The 24,914-nt window shown below is 42.1% G+C and overlaps 1 long non-coding RNA gene across 1 annotated transcript; it reads right to left on the bottom strand.

Moving 5' to 3' along the window:
• Window positions 1-6,136: 6,136 nt before the first annotated feature.
• On the bottom strand, window positions 6,137-20,193 carry LOC147225946 (uncharacterized). The gene is made up of 3 exons (XR_015107299.1): window positions 20,061-20,193; window positions 18,398-19,675; window positions 6,137-11,795 (listed from the first exon to the last, which is right to left on the bottom strand). It is a non-coding gene; the product is annotated as an uncharacterized LOC147225946 (long non-coding RNA).
• Between the last annotated feature and the right edge of the window lie 4,721 nt (window positions 20,194-24,914).

Raw genomic sequence — 24,914 nt, 5'->3', positions numbered from 1 at the left:
AAAGGGGAGGTTTTTTTTCCCCCTTTCTTTATTATATATCCAATTATTTTGCATTTGTAATGCCAGAGCTGCTTCTGTAACCACAGCATGTTTGTTCGAGGATGGACTCCAGTCGGTTCCATCTTTTTTTTTTTCCCACCCTGCTGGACTTTGCACATTTGGTGCCATCTCATGTGCTTGCGCTTGATGATGCACTCATTGACACAGAGTTTGAAAGATGTTATTCCAGTAGCTTTTTTTTTTTTTTTTTAAGTTGGGGGAATTTAGTCCACTTTTTTTTTTTTTTGGTGCACAAAACACTCAGCAAGTCTGATTGATGGTGATTGGCTGCTAAATGCTAACCCTAACCTCAGAGAGGATGATTTGGAAGGGCTCAGACCACCACAACCGCTTCTGGAGTGCTTTTTTGGAGGCTTTCGTAGTGGCATGAAGGCCTCTGTTGCCAGGTATTCAATGTTTGCCTGGGGAAAGAGGAAGGTCTGCAACAAAAACACAGGGTGTTTTGTCCTTGTGTGCATCTCATGGGCAGATGAGTACCCAAAGATCTCTCCAGTCCCAAATACGACCCGTCGCTCGAATACTTCAGAAGTATCACTCGTGGAAGTTTCTCCATTCAACTGCAGACCTTGGAAAAATACAATAACTGCAAACACTAAAATAAATTTATGTATATCTTATTTACATGAAAAGTAAATTTTATAAAATTTTGTAAATCTAAACTATGTGTTTTCTACCGATACCAATTAGCATACAAGTACAGTGTTAGGGTAACATCTCGTGCAGGAAAGCTATACTTAGCTAATAAGAGCTCGAAATGATATGGTTTATGTTTCCCTCTGAGTCTTTCAGATACTGCTGTTCTATTCGAATACTTGTAATATCTGTGAAATTTTTCACAAACTGTCACTTGACCAGTTAATGATGTTTTCATCCTTGACATCGGAATCAAAGGAGGGAGACATAAACCTTTCTATTTTGTGACGTTTTACATTTGAAAACGTTCAAGACCTCTAAACTGTGCAAACAGATCAGCCTTTTTGGGGGTGCATTGCAACCACTGTACATGTCTTATGAGAATTTTTTTATTTCGGGAGGCCGGTGGCTGCTTTGAACAACCTCCTGCAAATAAAATACACAAATAAAAAATAAAAAAACTACTATCAAGAAAATGGACTTTGTCATCGTTCGCCTGATCAAACTGCGATTTTATAAATACATGCTTCAAAATAAATCAATGTCATTTGGACCCACACATGCTTTCGGCAGATTATTGTTTTCACCCGACGTTGGATAAATACTACATTTATACTTGAACTCTGAATATTTTCTTGTCGGTCATTGCTCATCCTGCGTCTGTTTGTGTTCTCTTCCCAAGGATTCCTGCATCCTCCCTGATTCAGCTCATGGCACGACTCCATGCCTGATCAAACAACAACTTCCAGCCTTTTGTAAGGCAGTTTTTTGGATCGTAACTTTTTCGTGACAAGGGCTGGTTTGAAAATCCTTCTCTCGGCTCAGAAAACCCGGCCATGTTCTGCTTTAAATGAGAAATGATGGGTTGTATGAAGACGACGTTTCGTCTGTAATTATTTGGCCGATTTTGCCTCCAGGTGTTCGGTAGACGGATAATGACGCGCTGTCGGGGAGGAGAAGGGAAACAGGCAGGTGAGGTCTGGAGAGTGTAAATCAGAGAAAATTTGGTTGGTTCCTTCGAGCGGTATGACAGAACTTTCATCCAAAAAAGCAGTGTTGTATTACCGGGAACAAACATTTACACAAAATAGGGTCAGCAAAGAGCTGGCAATGGTTTTATATTTAGTCCTATTTAAAACATCGGTTCATGTTTCCTGCGTTGAAGCAAAGTTAATTGCATTTTGCTCTGACATCTTTACAAAAGACAGACACGCCATTGACTTTAAATAGACACAAATCTTTCAGGCCTGGTGGCTACACTGTTCGCCAACCATCTTTAGGGGTGTTTTCTGTAAGTATAGCACCCTTATTTAAAATAAATAGAAATGATTTTTGGAGAATGATGGAAAAAGAAAAACCTTTCAAAACTGTTCTGCCACAATTTCCTATTTATTGTCTATTTGACGCCTGAGGGTAATCTTTTTTTTTTTTTTTTTTTTTTTTTTTATTCAAACCATGTCCCTCAACCACAAGCATTTGATCCACACTAAGTATTGCGTATCAATTGACAACACAAACCACGCCGGCTACAAAAGAGATGAAACGATTCCTAACTATTCAACGCACGGGCATTAAAGTTGTTCATGAAATCAACAGGAAAAACGAAAGGGAATGTGAAGTAGCACTGGCCCTTAACCCCAAACTTTAGATTGCAATCTTCCCATCTGTCAGTCAGGCTGTAGAGGAGCTGTTCATAGCTGTTTTCAGTTCGTTGAACCAGTACTGATAAGACGGAGATTCTGGTTTTCCAACCCACCATTATAGTGGATCAACTCAGCATCTTCACATTCTTTCACAACTGATTCAACTCACACACACACATGCACGCAGGCACGCACACACAAACACACATGCAGAAGTAGGACAGAAGTCATAGTGGTGAAACTCTAAATGCATTCATTGTAGACTTTGTATTCAAGGACATGTTCAGATAGAGGGGAATAATGTATCCTCTGTACCCTGGGAAAGTTTATGGTGTATCTTTGAAGCCCGTCCCAATTTTTTTTTTTTTTTTACATCCAAATGATCCTTCCTCAATAAATAAAAAGGTGAAATTCTAATTTTCCAAATGTGTTTGGGAGAAATGTAAATATAATCCCGTAAAAGGGGAGTCCCTTTTAAATTAAAGGTGCTCTCAGCATTAAATGTGCTCTATTAAATGTAACATGTATGTACATAACTACTCAAAAATGATTATTATTCACCTCACTTTTTATCCCGTGCACACCAGTGGTGTAAGATTTGATATTGTTTTTTTTTTTGTTTGTTTTGTTTTTGTCAGTATTTTGCAGATCCTCTGTTTACTGCTGTGCTTTTATTCTAACCTTGAGAGTTTACTTTCTCAAACAAAGTGATGGATGTAATGGGCTTCCACCTCCTTCCACCATTAGTGATGCGGCGTAGGGACTTTTATGACACCCACTCATCTTGACATCTGACCTGCTCAAAGCCCTCAATATATTCACGTCCGTTATATATGAAAGCCGGCTGCTACAGTTCAAACCAAATCCCCTTACAGGAACAACAGAAGTTTTCCCTCGTCAGAGTTATGCATAATATATACCATACATAATTATTTGGCTGGCTGAATGCTGAATACTAGGATTTTTGGCTGTGGATTCACGCATCGTGTCATCCCCTTTTTTTTTTTTTTTTTTTTTTTTTTTTTTTGCATTGACACATCTAGAGGAAGTTGTTCACGTGTCCACAGGATCTGTGATTTCTCTGCTTTTTTTATTGCGTATGTAACCAACAGTGCAACACATTCTGGTATCTGACAGTGAGTTTTCTCTCGAACTCTCGAAATGTTCTCTCGAACAGATTTATTCACGCGCATGAGATCGGAACAGCATCAAAATCAGAGACATTTTGTCACTCACATCTGGATACACGAGACATCAACAGATGTATATAGGTTGTGATCTGACCAAAGTATTGATCCGATCAGCCTTGGCTAAAGAGTAGTTGCATCGGTGCGCTGGCACGCCCGACAAATAACCCGAGATCCTGGGAAGCGGGGCCATCACGTCGACGTTTGCACCTTTTGTAGCTGTCAGCATGCTGGCACACATTTGAGATGTGCAGGTGTCGACTTGCCGGGTGTCACATCTGTTACGCTTTCATGCTATTTCCCGGCTCGGGGCCAGAGGAATGTTTTGACAAGACGATAAACGTCTGAGAAACATCACCTCAAAAGCCCACTTTGACCCCACTTGCTTGCAAAGTGATCGAGCATGCGCACAGCAAGTCCTGACAAATTCAGACGGCAGATATACGCGCACGGAATATTAGGAGATCTTCACATTTGACATGTCGCGGGGATTGTTTTTAAAACGGTTTAGTTGAAAAAACAAACATCCGTGGTAGTTTCCATTCCACACCTTGACTTAAGTGCGGGGTTTAAGTTTCAAACTCCTCTAATTTAAGGTGGCGCCAAATGAATAAATACCTCATGACGTGCGTAGGCCGTTTAGAGGATCACTGGGAATTTCCAGAGTCAGTGGCAAAATGCCTGACGCGTTACAGCTTATATCAAAAGAGCTTTGAGAAATCATGTCGAAGACGTTTCGGGGGGGGGGGAATGCTGAAAAATCTGAAATTAAAGCTACATTACTTGACTACAAAGCGTGGGGTTGACTTAAAATCAGCCTTCTGCAACAGATTTGAGCGCAAGGTGTGTGAGGCCGTCAAGCCGTTTAGAAGAAAAGCGATCAGAAGGTAGTCGTGGGGAAACATTGCAGCACACAGCAGTGCAGATGTGACTATTTAGCTTGCTGAACAAGGAGTAGCGTCTCTCCTAAATATGCAGTAAAGGTACGGTGCACAATTGTGTAAACTAAGAGTGACACTCAAAGGAAAGAGTGAAAGTCGACCAAATTGTGAAAATAATTAAAAAGTCATCCCCTGAGTAAAGATGTGGTGCTAATAAATGTCAAGGCAAAAAAAGCTCCTGGGCACTCCTGAGATTCATCGGAACCATTTTCATTCCTGTCACGCAGGCGTGTCGTCACACAGAGATTCTTGTCAAAATGAAAACAAATCCATGAAAAAGGCGGAGGCTTCTGCCGTACCTTCATCGCAGGGAAAATAGCGGGTGAACATCATTCCTGCGGAGATGAGAAACTGTGCAGATTTTCAGCAAAAGTCAGTTTGACACGTTCTTCAACTGTTCATTGTTAATCCATGGTTAGAAAAAAAATTTTTACATTTGATCCGAGTGATAGTTTTTTTCCATTTCATGATCATACTTGGAAGATTCGGTTTTTGTCTTTTGTCACACGACGATACACAAAACTAAAAATACATTAACCGGTTACGCATTGAGACGGTTGTCGGTTTTCACACAGAGAGTGTGGAATATTGTTGCATCTGCGACCCCTGACGTTATTTTAATCTACATGTTTGTCGAACAAAGGTGGCGTGTTATCAATCCAGATGTGTGAATTTCTGAAAAGCGTTTCAAAGTTCAGCAAAAAAAAAGCCGGCGGCACATGAACGCAGAGGCTGTGTTGTTTTGCAGGGGCTGTTTAGTAGAACGATCTGTTCTTCGTTTGCTCTCTGCACACTTCTAGGCAGAGCGTGAAGGTATTTATGTTCTTGGGAATGGGACACAGTTTCCGGAGGATTGCAGTTTATGTTCAGCTACAGACTAGAAGCTCTTTTGCACTAAAAAAAAAAAAAAAAAAATATTTTCCACTGGCTATTTTCTCCCTCGGATGGCAGTGTGACCTATTATGGCTTTTTTTTTCGATGCGGCCTTGATTCTCCAAAGCCATCGCCGAGGATTGCGAGTAAATAAATAAATAGTCCTCAAAGTCCAAAGATAGAGACTCCATCACAAACAGAACAGAACAGAGTAATACCATTCCCGTCCAAATCTTTTCGTGGCGACTTGACTTTTCTTTTCTTGAGGACGTTTCACTTCTCATCTGCAGAGGCTCCGGTTTTCCGTGCACGGCCGCCAGGGTTGAGGGCTGGTCTAAGTTTCGATGTCTTTTTGTGTTAATTAGAGAGTTGTTTTGCAGAAACTCAAGTCCGGTCGCCGCGAAAAGATTTCGACCTGAATTAACCACGACCTGGACAACTGAGAACCTCCATGGAGTAACACCGTCCTCGCCTTTTTGTCGGATTCTTTCTTTTTTATAGACAACAAGGGAGACCGGGTCAAAGTTTCCATCTTCACAATGTTGTGTAAAAGTGTTTGCAGACTTTTAACTCCATACAACATATCATGAATACAGTATGGGTGTGTGTGTGTAATTGCAACGACGGCGAGTCCGGTGCACGCGTGTCTGTCCGCTGACTCATCCTGGAGTGTTCACACAGATGCAAAAGTAGACCCCAAAAAAAAGACAAAAAAAAAAAACCACGTCATTTGTTCTCATTTACACACGAAAAATGATTTAATGCGTTGGGAGCTTTAGTTAACCCAGTGGACTCACTCTGTGGAGAAACAGCTTGTTTATTTGGCTAAAACAGTCAAACAAATTCCACATGAAGGATAGCTTAGGAAATTGTGCTTTTCTTTTGGGCAACAACTGACAATACGCTTTTGGCAAGAACAAACTAAGGGTGTACTTGGTGCATGTCCTCATGAAGAAAATCCTGCAAGACAATGCGTGACCTTTTTTTTTCTTCTTGTGTGTTTGTCTTTGAGCGAGTGACTCAAGAACCCGGCGAGACGTATTTACCGGAGGTAAATACATTTCGCCCGTGTCCGCAGTTTTAAAGTGCAGGCTAAATCCAAAAAGTCACATCCAGGTATATTTTAATTTTGGTTACTGTTACACTGATGAGATTCCGGTCGAAGTCGGTAGATGATGTTTTCATCATATGAATTGTTTAGAAGAGTTCGGACAAGCTAAATATGATCAGTCTGGTTCTTTTTGGGACTGGATGCTCCGGCAGCGACCCACGCATGAGGCTTCAAGATGGTAGTTCAGGAAGCCGTTTTGTCATCCGGGCGATTTCGTCCACTTCTTTCATTCAAGTCTGTTATTTTTACATCTGCTTCTCCGCAGTTGTACATAAACACATACCCAACATATCTGTTCTCCACCACACAAAACAGGTCTGTAAACTGAAGACACATGGATGGAAAAGAACCTCTGAAGTAAATACAAGGGAACAAGACAAGACATATTTTGTTTTGCTGCGTTTCAATTAAAGGAGAATGTACTTTCATGTCTTCTTCATTTTGCGGATCTCAACGGAGGAAAACGCTTTGAGATTCACTATGATGCCGGTTCGGGCACGCGCAGACGGAGGTGGCATCTCCTCCGAGGCCGGCCGTGTCCTCCTTATCAAATAAAATAAAGATATTTTTTATCCCGGATAAGACCAGGGCTCACAACTGTTTGTAAGCCGAGCTCTCTCTCCGCAGATGACAATTATCGAGCACAATGGCGTTTTTTTTCTCTGAGGGCTTGATGTCAGACCTTTGCCGTGACACCTCTTTCTAACATATACATGTATCTGGGCACGTGAACGTTTTCTTTTTTTCTTTTAATTATTCTTAATCCCTTCTGTCTTCGCTGCTTGACTTCACCTGAGCACCTGTGCAAATGTTTCCAGAGGGAGACAGGATTCCAAAGGTGTTTTTATCATGATCTAATGTCCTTCGGTTGCTTTGGCACGTGTAATTTGTTTTAACGGGTTACCGAACAGCAGCGGGGATAAATGGGATACGGTGACGAAGATTTGCTCTAAGACACACAGCTTTCATAATTCGAATCTTTGCGTGTCAGATTGAATCACTGTTAGCTGGTTGATGAGTCCCTGCTAGACTGACTGATAGTAAAAAAAAAAAAAAAAAAAGAAAGAAAATATGTACATATAATAGTCGTGATGTTGAATTAATAACGAACGGCAGAGATGCTCTCTAAAGTTTAGTGGGGTGAAGATGGTGTGCATGGTTTTTAAGACATCTTGGAATATGCAGGAAAGGATACATTATTCTGTTTTTTATTTATTAACATTTTTTCGCTTGGCATACGACGCAAGATAATATAACATTAGATATCACAGGAATAGAATGTAGCCGTATTCAATATATGAACGCTATAAATTCATAAAAAATAATAAAAAAACTGACGTGTTTGGATGCCCGTAGCCTCTGCAGTCGCCCCACTTCTGGCCTCAGGTTTTTTTTTTTTTTTCCAATCGAGCTTGAGGAGCAGAAGGAGCTTTATGGGCCAGATGTTCCCCTTCCCGCTCAGCTCAATACCAAATTGCACGGCCACATTGAAAAGCCACGGGCCAGGCCCACCCAGATGATGACTGAATGGTGAAGCGGGCGACGAAAAACAGATCAAACCGACATCATAAAATCTGATCTTGGATTCGGAGATGATTTTTAAATTGGTATCACTTTGGACGGCGAAATAAAGGCCGGGGTTTTTTATTTTTCTTATCCGGCGTTGCAGGCGTGTGGCTCTATGCAAACTCAGGAAGCTTTTTGGCCGATGTTTAGAAGCACTAAAATCTCCCATCACGTTTTTTTAATGTACAATTCCACGACGGCAATCGATGGAGGAATATTTATTAATGAACTTGCATTTGATTAAAAAAAAAAAAAAAAAGACATTACATTTGGATGTATAGGACCATGAGTCTTATGGTGCATCCCAAAAACAAATCAAAAGCTTTGTATGTGGCTTTAACACACAGTTTTTTAAATAACGCTTAGATGATTTTAATAGTCAAACAGTTCTTAGCTAAACATTTAAATATAGTTTAGCTCTGATTTCATTTTCTCCGCTTGGGTATTTATTAATTTTGTTAACTGGTTAACCTAGTTAGCTTCTTGAGTTAGCTTTATTTCCTAAGCTAACAGGATTTTCCTGTTAAAATAGAATCATGGCTCCTTTTTTTCCCCAGACATATCAGGTTTATTTACTTGTGGCTGGAATAGTTATTAAAGGTAACAGATATTAGAACCTGTAATGTAATAAGCAGCGGACGAAAGTAGAGAGGAAAACTTTTGACACTACCGATAATTCAGTGCATGTTCTTTGTTTGCACACGCTACTGAATTAAATACCTACATATTATTGACCCGCTGTTATGTCGCAGTCAACCATAATATCTATTATGATGATCTGATCGAGAAGCGTAAAGCGTATCCAGTCAAATTCAAAGCATCGTTTTATTGGTGCAAAAGGGCAATCAAAGCAATGCAAAACAGAACATATGTTATTCTAGATTTCTAAGAAGTATCAGATTTTCACGCGGATATGGAGTCTTCGGCATTTAGCGCGTTTTATTTTGACGGGCGAGACGTCTAATGTGAGGAGAGGAAGCGGCATTGCACACATTCCCGATCACTAGTGATAGACTGTCGGACGACATCAATTACACAGGCATAGCAGACATTTCAACGGAATTACCTTACAATGAACTCCAGTCTAAGTCTGGCCTCTGACAGCTCACTGAGACTGAGGAAAGAGACTGTGAAGGGTCAGAGACACGTTTGCAGCCTTGTCAAGTGAGGAATGCTGAAATAAACATGAAAGCAAAGCAGAACAAGACTGACTGCATAAGTATGCGTCCGTATCCTCATAACATCCCAGGGTCTACCTATCAAGCAAAAAATGGTAAATCTGGTTATGAAACATTCATAAATGTTGACTCCAGCTTCGCCACCTTGCATGCATTTCTGGGTTCAGTGCGGTTGTCTGACAGGTTGGAATCCTCAGGTCTGCTCAGGGCGACAGGCCAACGCCCCACATTTCTCCGCAGTGTGTGTGTGAACATATATTTTAAATGTTAAGTCTGGGCTAGGCTGTTTGGCTGTGTGGTCATTGGAATTTGGAGAGATAGCGAGGGGGCATAGAATCTGCTAGTCAATAGGCTCCACTCCTGTTCCTGCTGAACTGAGCCAGTTTTTTGGTAAAACACTGATACCAGTTCAGTAGGCACGGGAGGGCACAGCCCATATAGCACTCCAGTCAACTGGGTGTGGATCCGATCGAAAATACCCGTCTTTTATACAACAAGGGCAACGTTACCTTTAGAAATCATTTTCACTGAAATCGTTTAAACTAATGGGACAGCGGTAGGCAAACCAGACTTATTGACCAAAATCTAATCGTGTCTAGACTCACCGTGGATCTTGTGTATCACAACAAGTCAACGAACAGCCATCGCTCTTATGGTATTTAAACGGTTAAAGCTGTCTCCCGCTAATACAAGGTGGAAAAAATGCTTTCGTAAATATGAAAAGACCAGCTCGCAAGTTGACCTTTTTGACCGGTCGAGTCAAATGGGTGAATTATCCCCTGTCGTAATCGACATTTATTCAAAGAGAAAAAAAAAAAACAAAAAGGAATTTCCTACTGTGATTGGGTCGGATTTTTTGTGAAACTGCAGTTTTACTTTTTAACGCCTATAAGGTCAGGTGTGATATAAAATATCGTCTTCTACTTAGAGAGCAGAACTGTTCTTTTTATTATACTGTAGCTCAGAGCAGTAGATAATACCTGTTACATCGTCGTATAAAAACAGCAGCCTCTGTTCTCCGTCGGTCTAACCCAGAGCGGTTCATGAAAAACATGGATCTTGCATAGATAGCTATATCAATATAAAAATCTCAAATGCTAAGATAATGCTAGACAAGTAAAACCATCGTCTCTTGATTCATTTTAGATCTGGATGGCGGGGACTCAAAACATTGAATTTTACATTTACGCGTAAAAACTAATGTCGTCAAATGTTGGTCAACATGCGGTTACCGGTTTAGTGGTGAGCCTTCTTAAGATCACATCTTTCCTTGGATCAAACAAAATAGTTTTAAATGTATTTGATGATCAGCTGATTTGGACAGGAAAGGAAAACATGGTATCTTGAAAATTCTATAAACGTCATTAAACTCTCAGACTCACGCACATGTAACAAAAGTCAAGATGACGTTGACTTGTTGACAGGCTGTTCACAGCCAGGTGGACCACACACCTAATGCCACCTCACCGCAATTGGAAAAAATAATCTAAAATCTAGCCGGACGTATGTTAAGACAGTGGAAGTCGCTGCATTTGAACAGACAATGTAAAAAAAAAAAAAAAAAAAAAAAAACCCACATCCAGATCATAACGCACAATAAGGACCCGCATTCAGTCTGCACTTAGACAGTGAACACCCAAGAGCTCCTGCATGAGACGGATTCTCTTGTTCCATTCCTGAGCCTGCCTTCCTCTACACCTAATCTCTCGTCACTCCTCCCCCTCCTCCCCTTCTTCATATGCGAGATCATCAAGTTCTTTCCATTCACCAGAACAAATCCCCTCAGTCAAATCAACTATTTCACCTCAGGCACTGAACTTAGCCACTGTGAACAACACATAGCAGGGATCAATGCTCACCAATTAGCTAAGCTCTGTGCCTTTAGCAATTGGGTGGCTGGCTTTTGAGGGAACAAAGACTCACGCAGACCTTTACGTGACTACTCGGTTGTGAAGCCGGCGGTTTCCAAAGCTCGCGATTCTTAAGACGTCGAAGCTTGTTTTACCCCGACCGAGCTCGCTCGTATCGTCTTTCGGGGTTCGCCGGCGGATGAGGATGCCCGTCTCGTTCTTCAGTATCACGTCATCGTCATCGTCGTGTTTATCGTACTAAAACCCAAACCAAAGTATGATCTCCCGGCGAAGATATGTTTTATTGTGTAAGGCCTTACCGCTCTCCTCGGTTTACATCGGCCTCGCAGATAATTGTAAGGAGAGATTCATGAAGTCGGGTGAAATTTCAGACAGCTGCATTAATCATTTTTTTGTAAGTTGACCCCTTGCAGTCAACTGAAAAGATTGATATCAATATCCTTGTAACTCAACCAATACTAGTTCTTCCGACGAAGAGGCAAAACCGTCGACCGCACGGAAGCCGTCCGAGCGAGAATACACACACACACACACACACACATACAGATGGGTCACCTGCTGAGCTGTAGAGGAGTGGAAATCCCTGGCAATGTGATTTTTCATTCTCTTTTTGCATCAAATCACGGTGCCAGGAACCCTCCCCACCACAGCTGAGGCAGAGGTTCCGCCCTTTCTGGTCCTCCGCAATGTCTCCATCCTCCTCCCGAGCTCCACATCCATGGTAACTACGACCTGCAAAAACCCAGAAAGAAAGACTGATGTTGAACGCATCCGTCGTAGGTGTGTCTTGTCAAAGTCTTCGCGCCCGTCCAGTGATGTAACCCTGCGTTGAAAGCTGATACAGCAGATATTGGGTTTTAGCGGGATGTGAGGAATGACTCGACAGACATCAGCTGGAAGCAGGAAATGCCGAACCCCCGTCGGAACACGTGGCGCTGGATACCTGATCAGTTTGTTGGCGCGGGGGGGGGGGGGATTTATATAAACATTACTTGACTGACACGGCAAGAGTCATGTGAACTACGAGGAGACGATACTTCGACTTTCAAATACCAGCTGAGGAATAAAAAGCATCACAACATCATGGGAGGTGCTGTTTTTTTTTTTTCTCGTTGCCGAATAATCCGGACATTATGATTTCCGTTTGGTCTCGGTATCGATTTAAAGTAGGGGGTTTCAGGACTGTTTGATTTGGTTTCCCATTGTAGGTGGTTTGGGTGGGTCCATCACGATTGGGGGGGGGCGTTACAAAAACAAATTCCGGCTCTTTACAAAACTTCCTCCGATGCAAAATTAGAAAGTGGCCCTCTGTTATCATCTTTTGTTTTCGTTTTAATCCGGGCCCTCCCTGACAAGGAATATTATCAGGGTTTTCAAACTGTGAAAAGGAGTGTTCGAGCTGAGAATCAACTGTATCCGCGTTTCCTTTCATCGTGAGTTTCTCCCTTAATTTGATAATCGCATTTAATTCAATTAGGAATTCACGCTTTGGTTTCAGCGCAAACTCAAACATCTCAGGAGGCTCACGGATTCAGCGTCAAGAGGAGATTTAGATCGCTATCTCTGGAGTCTTTGCTCGTCGCCTGCCGGTCTGTCAGAGCCAAGAACAATTTCAGCTCGTGATCGTCCCGAAACAGCAAATCGTAAAATTTAAGGACATGCCTTCGTTTTCATTAAGGAAGAGTTCGTTTATGGGCTGAGAAATGTAATTGGTTAGATTTTAAGACAAACAGGTTCCTTCTTTTGCAAAGCCGACGGCCATAGGCATAAATTTCCTTGACATACGTGAAAGGCATTCTACATTTCCTTGCTTGAATGTATTTTTCAACCGTGTGCTTCATTTCTCTCTGTATTTTTTTCGGGAGGATTTAAAATGGAGCGGAAAGGATAAAAATGGCTGACAAACTTGAGCCATTTATTTAAATTTTTTTAATTTTTTTACATTAACGTCTTGTCACCAGTGTATTTAGACATCTTAATCATAGGATACAAATACACACATTCCATATTTTCAGTTACACCACTGAGAAATCGCTCCGAGCAATGGTGTGCAGAGCTACGACGTACAACAAGAAATTGAATGTGTGCAGAATCCTTTCCAGAGAGATACATTTCTGTCCTGTCAACCCGTGCTAACAGTCTGCCGCTACCCTCCAACCTCTGCCCAAGAATCATGAATAAATATATTTGTCTTGGTTGTGAGATAAGGAACGTGGGGTTGTGCTTCACTGCACAGTTGTAGGGTGGTGAAATGAGGGACTGTGTGTGTGTGTGTGTGTGTGTGTGTGTTACTCATTTACATGTGCGAACATGGCACCGTCAAAAAGAGGAGGGCACGTGTAATGGCAGGGAGTGGTCTATCCCGCTGAAATCTCTAAGAGTCGGTTTGTTCGTTGGGCGTGAGGATTTGATACGAGGAAATAAATGGCTCGGGTGATTATCGGATGTGATTTTGGCAAGGAGATGACATTTCAGTGAAGGCAAATGGAGTTTGGATGAGGTAATGTGAACAAATGAATACACCCATTAGCACATATCCAAGAAAGAATCTATTTTAAAAAAAGTAGTTGGTATAATATCTGTCCTGCTCTATTCCATGTATTATTATTTTTTTCACTGTTCAGCAATCAAATAACTGGTAACAAAATCCCAATTCCAGTCTGACATATTTAAATGCCATGGCTTATCTCACTAATAGTCCAACACCCTACAATTACAATCAGATGTGACATTTATAAAGGTTTAACTATCAAATTCAAATGACTAATCGTTCGTCATTACCTTTACCTACAATGTCGATGATTAATTATACACTTGCAAACAGTTTTATCAGATTATCTTCCCATTAATAAAAACAGCTCACCCTATAGAGCTCAATTTGACATTATTTTCATACGTCCATGGCGACTTAGGGTCCGTTTGCCGGCTCATAGTTGGAATAAATACACGAGCGGTCACGATTTCAACGATTTCATCTCGGGCGAGGCCCGACTGAAATCTGCCTCAGCCCGATGGAGCCTGTTACTGTACATGACACTGAAGGTGTGAACAAGTCCCCACATTTAGAAAGTGCAAGGTTCGCACTCTCGGCCAAACAAAATGACCTCATTCGTGGACCCTGGAGGAACTGCTTGCTGGACAAAAGCCTAGGGGATAGTGGAAATAACTTGGGTCTGGCGTGATGCATCAGAACATATCCATTATACATTAACTGGCGGGTTCCAGACATGTATTTAAACATATTCAAGCTGCAAGGACCCTGTCTTTTTCTCATTGCACAAACAGGTGCCATTTGCAGAGGAGCATTTTCTCATGTATTTCTGCTTTTATCACTCGGCTGTGTGTTTACTCAGGCGATGTTGTGATGTATGCGGCGACGACCGCAGGCCGAATATTCCCCTCCGTACACAGTTGGTAGTACTGACATCACCGTGCATCTCACACATCAGTGCCAATGTGATTAGTCACTCTTCTTTGAGAGGGAAACAGACACACGAGACATTGAAGTATGAAGTTGGAGTAATAGTGATAGCGTGTGTGTGTGTGTGTGTGTGTGTGTGTATGTACATAAACACATCAGAAAAGCGTTAAAGCGCACTGAAGTGTGGAGTCTTTGGACCAGTTATCAGAAGCTACTGATACACAGTTTTCAGAGGGAAACGTTTAACGGTCTTATACGAAGCATCTGTCTGATGGTAAAAAATAAGAGATAAACGTGTGTCCAATATTCTCCGTACCGTTCTGAAACCAATCAGACGTACATCTACCAATGTAGAATTTCAATGGATACGTTGTGATTTCTTACACGAGTACGCCGTATATACTGATCGGTGAAAAAAAAGGAACTGATGATATTTTTTAACCGTTTAATGATCCACAAACTCGTGGCCGGAAGCACGTTGTTAAGTTCTCATATAAGTCCTCTCACTATTACTTTTGCCACGTTCTGTGCGTCGAAAGATCGGAAATGACTGTGGTGAAAGATAGTCAGGTGTGTTTTGGTGTCTCCCCCTCTCTTTCTGTGCACCTGCTAACTTCACACTCCCTGTTTCGGTATTACAGCAGAGACATTAAACGTTCTTACGACCCTGTACCTCCAGCAAGAAGACCCCTGCTAACCGCACGATCATACGTAAGCGAAGACGGCCTGCATATGAAAAAGTCATTGCGAGGACTTATTCAGTTCTAGGCTTCATTATTTAGCTCATTAGATTCCCGGTCTTGATAAAGCAGCGTTCATATGTGAACCACAAAGGGGCCTGGCATGAAGCGGGGTCCTTTTCTCATGCCCCATTAACAATAATCCACTTTGCAAAGAGTTAATGCAATTTGTGGCATGTAATTTCATGCTAAATCGATCATTACCAACCTTTCCTGAAATAAAACAAGGCATTCGAGACTGAAAAGAATTTGGTTCATTCTGAAATTTTATATGAAAAGGAGCCCGACGCTGAATGATCTGACTGTTTGGTTATCTTAAGGGGCACTGACTCACCTATTATTGGACGAACAGAGGCACGAAGAGAGAGGAAAAAAAAAAAAAAAAACGATCCGCACCCGCCTCCCCTCCGCCTCTGACAGGAATCGATTATAATGCAAGAGAGGAAATGGCACAGCTGCATTAAAGCCTGGCATTGGCCAGCGTTGAATCTGATAGTAGCAGATATATCTCGGCTATTAGCTAATAGCTTGAACCTGAGAAGAACTGGGGAAAAGTGAGGTCGCGAGGCAGGGAGGACTGACAAAGAAGGTAAAAATAAGTGTGGGAGATGAAAGCGATGATACATGCGTGAGACAGTGTTCGGCTGATGTAATGATGAAGGAAATAATCTCAGACACAACAACGTCAGACTGCAAGGTTCATCCAAGGACGCTTGGCAGCTTGAGCACTGCTATTAGTCTGGAGAACTGTAATAGAAGACCATGCCTGAGTTCAATCCACCAACTGCATTTTTTTGTTTGCGACACACCCTATTTGCAACGTTCCAGCTCCACGAGAACACCACCTTAGAGAACAGAGAGCCCTCAAGGAGTCATTACAAAAGAAGCTTTTATTTGCTCGGCATATCTACCATAGACGTCATGTGGAAGCGAGAAAAAAAAAAAAAAATGGTACAATAGAAGGTGTGCGCCGCGCTGAAAGCTGCGAACACCTTGGCATTTCCAGTTTAATTAAGGAGTGACAGAAGGAGGTTTCGGAGGGATCCCTGACTCATTGTTGAGATGCATTCATCAGCGTGGCGTGTGAGAAAGTCAAGAGGAGTTGGTGTGTTTGGATTGTGACCTCTGTAACCGACAGGCTCCCTCCCACTCCAAGCATGCAATCTCTCCGCAAACTGAGGCCTGTTTTTCCACCACACATGGCTTCAATTGGAGGCTACTGCTGCTGTGTCTGCAGCTCTGTAGAAAAAAAAAAAAAAAAAAAATACAGCCAGGCATTGCTTGACAAACCTGATTAGGAGAAGAGTGACTGGCAAACAGATGGTTTTGCCAGCCACCAATTTTGGATATTACTTTCGTGTTTACTGGAAGGGGCGACGTGGACTGTCGTTTTTAAAAAGACTTCTTGAAGTTTAGTTTATGGGTTCATACATGTGCGTGTTTATATGTTGTGCGTGAATAAGCCTGTATTTAACATCCTGCGCCAAATCCAACAAGGCAAGCTGTTTACTACTTGATTGCTTGTAAAAAAAAAAAGCAAATATGCATCATTCATGGCCTATAAAGGCGCCTTCATTTAGTTCCTGGCCGGGACGCTATTGGAAATGTGCAGTGATTGCCTCGGCTGAAGCTGAAATTTTCTGTGGAGGACACATGCCAGACTGAGAGCGCTTGAGGAAAACCATACCGTCCTGTCCACCTGAACACTCGGACGTTTAAGAGCAGGATACATAACGTTCAGGAGAACCACAAGAGAGAGGAGGGCCATGCGCCTTCTCACGGGACACCCACGTAGATAGCAGGCTACTGTAAAGTCACACGGGTATAATGGGAATGGAAAGATACATGTGCCCATATGGAAATCAGAACACATTTACACACAAACTAAACTCCGTGGACGGCTGCAAAATTAGCAGCCAAACCCAAATAACAAACATCTGCGCACTGTTCTCGAGACAACGCCCTTGCTGAAATCTGCCACGGTGACTTTGCAGTGAGAAGCTCGTTCCTAGGTTCACCGTAAAGTCACCGCTCCGTTGAAAAGGAAATGCCAAAAAAGGAAGTGTCATATCACCTTGAGTAATTGATATGCTAAGATGTAATAGCAAACAGTCCGAGGCATATCCGACTATCGGTTGATACACGGCGTGCTTTTGTAACAATGCGTATTCTTTGTGAATGTGCGCTGGCATTTCATGCAAACTATTTGTCCTGCGTACACAAGACCACTGCAACATTTGATGAACTAAAAGCACAAAGAGTATCTAAAACCAGGCATGTGACCAGAGGGGTTCTGTTAACGTTTAGCCCGTAAGGAATTATGACCGATGAGAATTTAATTATACCTTAACACGAGCGCAACTCCTCCTTGCGTCGCTGTTGCTATTTTTTTCCATCGTCGTATATTCTGTGTCTCGTATAAAACTTCTCCCGTTCTTCGTCCATTACGGCACACGGGAACAACTCATGTATCCAGCAGACCCAGATAAAGTCTTGGAGCGGACTCAAATATTTGAACTATTTGTCCAAAAATGTTCAGCGCGCTTGAATTTAGGGTCAGTTTATCGTGTCCAACTCCGTGCCGGAGTGCACTTTTTGAGATTATTGCCCTCGAGAAAAATTTGAAGAGACACTCGTGGGGCATTGCCGAGAAGAAGTGACGGACAAAGAGAGCAGGTGTGTGTTTGTGTGGGTGTGTGTGTGTGCCAAGGTTTTCTCATATTGCAGGGGAACATAAACTTGTCATCAGTCAAACCTAAGGGACAAATAACAGCAATGTATAGCATAATGAACGATCATAAAAAGATTGAAACATTCTCTTCTTGAATATAGAATTTCACAATGACAGAATCCAGAGAGCTGTACTGAAACCGACAGGAATATTTTCCTTATTTTTCCCATAAAGGACAAGAAATATGAGTTGGACAGAAAAAATAACAACTTGTTTGACGCACGTGTCTCATCACATGAAATATCAAGGCTCGACAACAATACATTAACGCTTTGATCAAGTCTGCTCTCTTGCGTTTGTGACGAGGCAGCCGCCAAAGAGATGAGATGTGCGCGGAAACAGACGCGCCACAGCGATTCCGAAGGTGACACCCCGACGAAGGCGCGGAGAAAAGTAATGAAAATGTGTACAAAAAGCGGTCGGAGAGGGGTTTTCCACTCACCATGCCCACGGGTCCACTTGCGCTACTTGGTAAGTCTGAGTCAACTCAGAGTTCAGATGAGGATATACACCAGTTGACCCATGAGAAGGGCCCCCCCTGACTGATTTACTGGCCGAGTACCTAACCATCTGACCGGCTGATGACTGACCGGCCAGACAACTGGGAGGTCGCCTGACTGACAGTAGTGGACTCATCAGATCCAAGATGGACACCTCCGGAGCCGAGGTCTCGCAGCAGACGCCGTGTCCTGTCCTGTCCTGTCCTGTTCTGCTCTGTCCGGGGCCAGTTCCCAGAGCCTACCAGTCCAACAACAGCGAGTGCTGGAAAAATAAGATCAGTCCCCTTGTTCCCACAGGCTGCCAGGAGGGGAGGCTGCTCTTTTCCCATAGAGGTCAGATGTGGAGTTAACACACCCAGCCAGCTGGCTGGTAACTGCTGCCTGCCTGCCTGCTACTGAAGTGGTCTCCCCCTCTGTCTCTCCTCCCTGCAAAACCTGATAAATCACACTGGATACTCGGCAGAGCAGCGACCCAGTCACACACACACACACACACACACACACACACACACACACACACACACACACACACACACACACACACAACACAGCCAGGAGTAGAGACAGAGAGACTTTCAACCACTTATCCCATGAGATCCACTGTCCATATGAGAGTCTGAAGGCAGAGCTGCCTGTACTCCTTCTCCCCTCCCTCCCTGTCTCTATCCCTCCCTCTCTCACTGCCTCTCTTCCTTCATTCCCCACTCTTGTTTTTTTTTTTTTTTTTTTTTTTTTTTTTACATCCTCCGCTGAGACGCTCTTATTGTAGCAATTGCATTAGCCTTCACTAAGCCAGGAATGGCTCTTAGTGCTTAATGCAATGTTGAGTCTATCTGTCTTTGTCTCTGTCTTCTCTTATCTCTTTTTCCTCTACCTCTCTTTGTCTCTCTCCCAAGTCTCTATCAGTTTGCAATGTACACGTACACGTACACACCTCCTCGCCTCCCTTCTTTGCAGCTTTTCTTCTTCCTCCATGAGTTATCCCTTAAAGGGACATGGTGTCTCTCTCCCTCTCCCTCTCTCTTTTTCTTTGCTCTTTGAATTACAGAGGGCTTTTTCTTTCTTTCTTTCTTTCTTTCTTTCTTTCTTTCTTTCTTTCTTTGGAGTCCAGGTGCAAGATTGAATTTCTGAAGGTGGAGGCACATCACTTTGTCTTTTCTTTGCCTTGCGATTGTCTCAGATGTTGACACACTAATACAGAAGTAGCGGTCGGCTCTGTCCTGCAGGATAGATATATATTGAAAATATTAAGGCATAAAGATCATTTTACTAGATCATGGCATTGATATTGTAGTAAGATGCACATTCTCGCAACGTGCAGCAGAGAATAGTGAGTCCCCGCCAGGAAGCATCAGATTAATTTGATTTTGAGTTTTTGAACATCATTTTCAAATCAACGTTCAAATATGTAAATGTGGCGTCAACATTCCCTAGATTTAATCATGAAATGAGGAAAGTTTTCTCCCACGGTTCACTTCCAAGAAATGTTCACGACCGCCACAGATCCAGCACTCGGAGCAATCGCAGCTGGCCGAACCTACGATCAATTCAAGCAAACAGAAGTGAGAATACAGTGATTAGATGAAAAATGCTAAAGATACATGCCTCGACCAAATGCGGTCAGAAGGTCTGGTAGGTGACGTCATCCAATGTGTCTCTGTTTGTCTTTTCAAGTACATGACAGGTTAAGTTCAGTCAATCCACTGCAGCAGCTGCAGTCATCTTGTGTGGACGAAAATATTCACTGGCCGACATAATGGATCGTGATTGGCTCAGCTTTTGCAAACCCAGAGGAGATCAGACAAAACTGGAGACGCCCAGACAGATCCGCTTGCTGAAAGGCAACACAAACCGGACAGATTCATCTGGTCGCCACCTGAGCGCTTTTTCCAGCTTTACTTAGTACACTGAAGCATGGAATAAAATTTTGAATTTGCAAATCAAGACTTGCACCGCTCAAAGCGAGCTAGAGCCCGGTTTGTACACCATCGCCTCGCTTTATCGTTCCAAAAAAAAAAAAGTAAAACCAGAATTCTGCCTCATCATGCATTACAGAGAAAATAGAGATTATAATGCTGGCTCGGTGATAATGACATTACAATTAATTAAACGCATAAATAGGAAAAAAAATATAGTCACAGCCACATCAGTATATTCTAGCCATCGAATCAGACTGTCAACAATGCCAGCAGATGGGTGACAGGATTTCATCAGCAGGCAGCAGTTTGGGACTTGGCCTTTAAGTCTGACACTTGAGCCTGACAGGAGGCCCAGCGGAGAGCAGGAAGCAATCCTCTTCCCAAAAAATGTGTCCGAAATACTTCAGCTTTTATGTTGAAGTGTCCTAAAAAAATCTTTCATATCAACACTCTCACCCCCAAATACATTTGCTAGAAATTACTGCGATTACTTAACGTAGTTTGGTGTACGACAGCAATTTCCCCAGTTGTCGAACTAATAAAAGATTATCATTTATGAACAATCAGTGAAAACAATGTAGAGATATTCCATGATGTCCCTGAGGTAGAGCCATGGTTGCCAGTGGCTCCGATTGTTCCCTGCTGTAAATCTAAAATGATTAGAGGGCAGCAGCAAAGATTACGCTGTATTTCAAAGAACATTACATGTCCAGACATAACATTCATTAATTAAACTTTTGTGTTCTCTTTGAAGCCAGATAATATCTTACAAAAGCAGTCTGGAGGACCAGAACTGCAGCCCCTGCAATGTTCTTCGAGCCGTCTATCCATCTCATAACTCACAGCGACGTTATCAGTGCTATCTATTCTTCCACTACACAAAATTAAACTTTAGTGTCTTGGTTTTCTCTCTATTTCTATAGAGCTAATAACAAAGCAGGTTACCGATTCATTTATTTTTCTCTTGAGCCAATAAAGTTTGACATGAGCAGGGGCACTTGAGGACAAATAACAACAAAAAATTATATATAAAAAGATACTTTGGATTTTTTTTTTAAGAGCAGATTTCCAGATATAGATCTTTGTCAAATTTGCCAAAAAGCTGGTAGAAAATGAATTGTTGCACAAAGCTGGTCTAATCCCATTGCACGCAGTGAGTGATAGTGACAAGCTGTAATTTTCTACCACCGTCAGCTGTTCCTCCCGGTTCTGTGGCGTTTTAGCTTCTCCAAGATTAGCCCTTTTTATTACACCCTGTAGTTTTTCTATTTGCTTCCTTCTGATCTCCACAGCATATTTTCATGGAAAAAAAAAAAACACCAAATGTGATTTACCTGCCACCTGCCCATTTGAAAAAGGCAGAGAAAAAAAAATCAGGGATTAACTGGATTAACTCACAAAATGATTATGTTTAACCCCGATCCTAATCTTGGAATTTACCTCTAATCCTAGAAATGATTAATCACATTTTAGGAGCAAAACAAACACAGCAATATCAGATAAGCAACCAAAATAACAAAAAAAAAAAAAAAAAAAAAAAAAGACATTTCCCCAAGGGATTGAAGAAAATATTTTAGAGGATGACGTCATAGGAGACGGATGTCACTGAAGTTACACCCATGAAGATTGGACTGGGAACAAAAATCAGCCCTCAAACAGGACAGGACAGGAGAAGGGCTGCTGTTCCTTGAACCATAAACCATCGTGCATCTCTGTCAACGCCACTAACTCACTAACTAATGTGGAACAATAACACTGCCGCTCCTTGAAAAAGCCTCACAAACAAGAAAACCAGTTCTATAATTTCCCTGCCCTTCTTCCTCTGGCCCATATTTTCCACTGAAGTCTGCTTTGTTTATTCCTTCTGGTCATTCCCTGCACTGGATGCCATGTTTGACCTGCTGCAGCAGTGGCAATAAATATTCTTTGGTCTCACTGTTTGTCACCTCGGTCATGTTCCACGGAGTTAAGATGAATTGATGCCTACCCACTTAGCGTCATGAAGCCATAAATTGGACGACACATTTATCCGAGCCTACGCGTAAATATTGAGCTTCCATGATTTCAGGTCCCCGCATTTCTCTCGGTGCGTTGCCCGAATATGTAAACAATGTTACTAATTTGACTTGTGATATTTAAAGGATAGATCCAGTTAATGTCTGACACTAACACCGCCGTACAGTCAAGCTACACCACTTTTCAGATTTGCGGTTGTAATATTAAATAGGCCAGAGCCTAAATGTCAGTCTATATTTCATTTTCTTTTTTTTTTTTTTAAACACACATGGCCGGCGAGCGCAGATCAAGCACATCCCGTATATGCCAGAATCGCTACATTGCCAGTGTAGGGAGTGACAGGAAGACTAACTTATTGACTTTTAGGATTAATGTTCAACAGGAGTACTGTGAAAACACTTGAAAGTACATCCAAAATTTCCAAGAGCTGTTGTGACATTTAAAGGCAAAATATGCTGTATTTCTGTCCAACTATATATTCACTATACAGTCAGTGTTATGTTTCTCGAAACTGAATATTCAGGTGTTCTGCGATCAGGCCGACGGTGCTTATTATCAGCATGTGTAACTACAGCAACCTGGATACACAAGATCACAACATCCGATTTCCTGATTTAACTGCATGATAGCAACAACCCCTGCGATGATAAAACGCGACCTGAGCGCAGATGTAAGATAACGTTCGGTATTAGAAGCAAATCACTGTTCTCTTAAGTAGCGAGCAAGATTTTAATACAATCGATCTTCAACCTGATCCTTGCCAAAGTGTGTGTTTTCCTATGTAACATCCTGAGCATTGACTTTGCATATTTAACTAATGTTAAGCTCAATTGCGTACGATCATTTGCTGAGTTGTAAATGTGCCTGAGTTGAATCGAAACTGCCTTTAATTCAAACCGATGATAGTTATTTTCACGGCTTATTTCTTTCCGTCAGTATCATCCAACGGTATGTCATTATTGTCACCGTTTGCTTTGCTCCATGTCTCTGTTAAAACTCAGCTTGGCTCAAACTAGTTCATTATTTCATTCACTGGAAGAAAAAAAAACAAGGGCTGTAAATCAGATATTAGGGATAAAAAGGTCCCGGTTAAAAAAAAGTGCTTACAGTCTGCTGTGCACGTTTCCTGAGAGAAAGCAAACAGCATCGTGAATGTCATTTTTCAAGGCCGGGAGAGCCCCAAATTCACACACTCCCATTGTGTTTGTGTAAAAGCAGGGATCTGAAAGCCAACAATAATCGTCAGCATGAAATTACAACCCACTCTGAAATTTGCTGAAAATTGATCAGGACTTGTGAGAGACAAGCTTCACGGGGCGAAAACAGATGTGGCATGATTACATTAATCATAGATCTCATAGGTGATGTTGTGTCAGCACAAAACAAACCAAAAACAAAAACCATCTTTCAGGACAGCAATAGGCGCTCATTACTCAAGCCAAAGCGATGATGTGCGTCTGAATTCCCACATTTTTTCCTTTGGGGTTGTATGTTTATTTAAGTTAGTCAGAGACATTCAGACTTTCCAGCAAACTGAGCCAGAATAAAGCAAAGAGACAGGGCGACCCGACAGCGAACGTAACCTGATTTTCAGCGACTTTAACCGAACGCGGCTGAAGCGTAGGGCGCGCTGATGTCGTTGGATGGAATCCGTTTTTTTCTGCTGGATTTGCTGTTTCATTTTTGAAGATGAAACACAGTCTATTTGTTTATAGCAACCGCTATATATTGTTTTCATGTTAAATCAACATGACTTTTTTTTTTCAAGACACAAGACTTTGGGGTAGGTTTGTTATTTCTTTCACATCATGAGCCGGGCGATAGCGCTTTCCAAAACATAATTTATCTATCTATTGTGCAAATTACAGGAAAAGAAATGTTTTTGTTTGAAGCAAGACGGAGCTTGCACGACTTATAGCAAGATTTATTTACTTGCTTGTGTAAATATTTGCTGAGTGTTGCTCCTGTCCTGAACATCTTAGTGTTTGGATATTGAACCGCACATTGCCGGGGGGCGGGGAGGAGATCGAGAGGTGAAGCTGATGACAGCCTGAGGGAGACAGACAGCCTGGCTGCCTGTCTGACTTTTCCAGGGTGGGCTGAAGACAGTGCCAGCAGGGATGCCATGCATGATGCTGTGCCGGGAAAAGAGGCCTACACAAGTCACAGAGAGGGGAGGGAATACACACACACATACACACAAGGACTTGTTATACAAGTATTTCACTACCGGGGCATGAACTGAAAAATTTGCAAGCATCCACATGCACACAAACTGACAATAACCCAGAAACACAAGGGTTTGATTGGACACCCAGCTACAAACCAAATACTTGTACAGAGACGCACATAACCTATGCAAATGAGTTCCAGCGGTTAAGCGGCATGTGGGACACGTCCAGAAATCCTGCCCACATCCTGTTTCGAGACCAAACCAGAGACTTTCCTCTTTGAGCTGGCTTGAAAAAAAAAAAAAAGAGGACATTTTAAAGTTTTAGCGTTTCTGTTTTTTCTCACTAAATGA

The sequence above is a fragment of the Fistularia commersonii genome, chromosome 16 (assembly GCF_037954325.1).
Source record: "Fistularia commersonii isolate RoL2024-O1a breed Wild chromosome 16, RoL_Fcom_v1.0, whole genome shotgun sequence".
NCBI lineage: Eukaryota > Metazoa > Chordata > Actinopteri > Syngnathiformes > Fistulariidae > Fistularia > Fistularia commersonii.
This window is presented reverse-complemented; position numbering and strand designations above follow the sequence as displayed.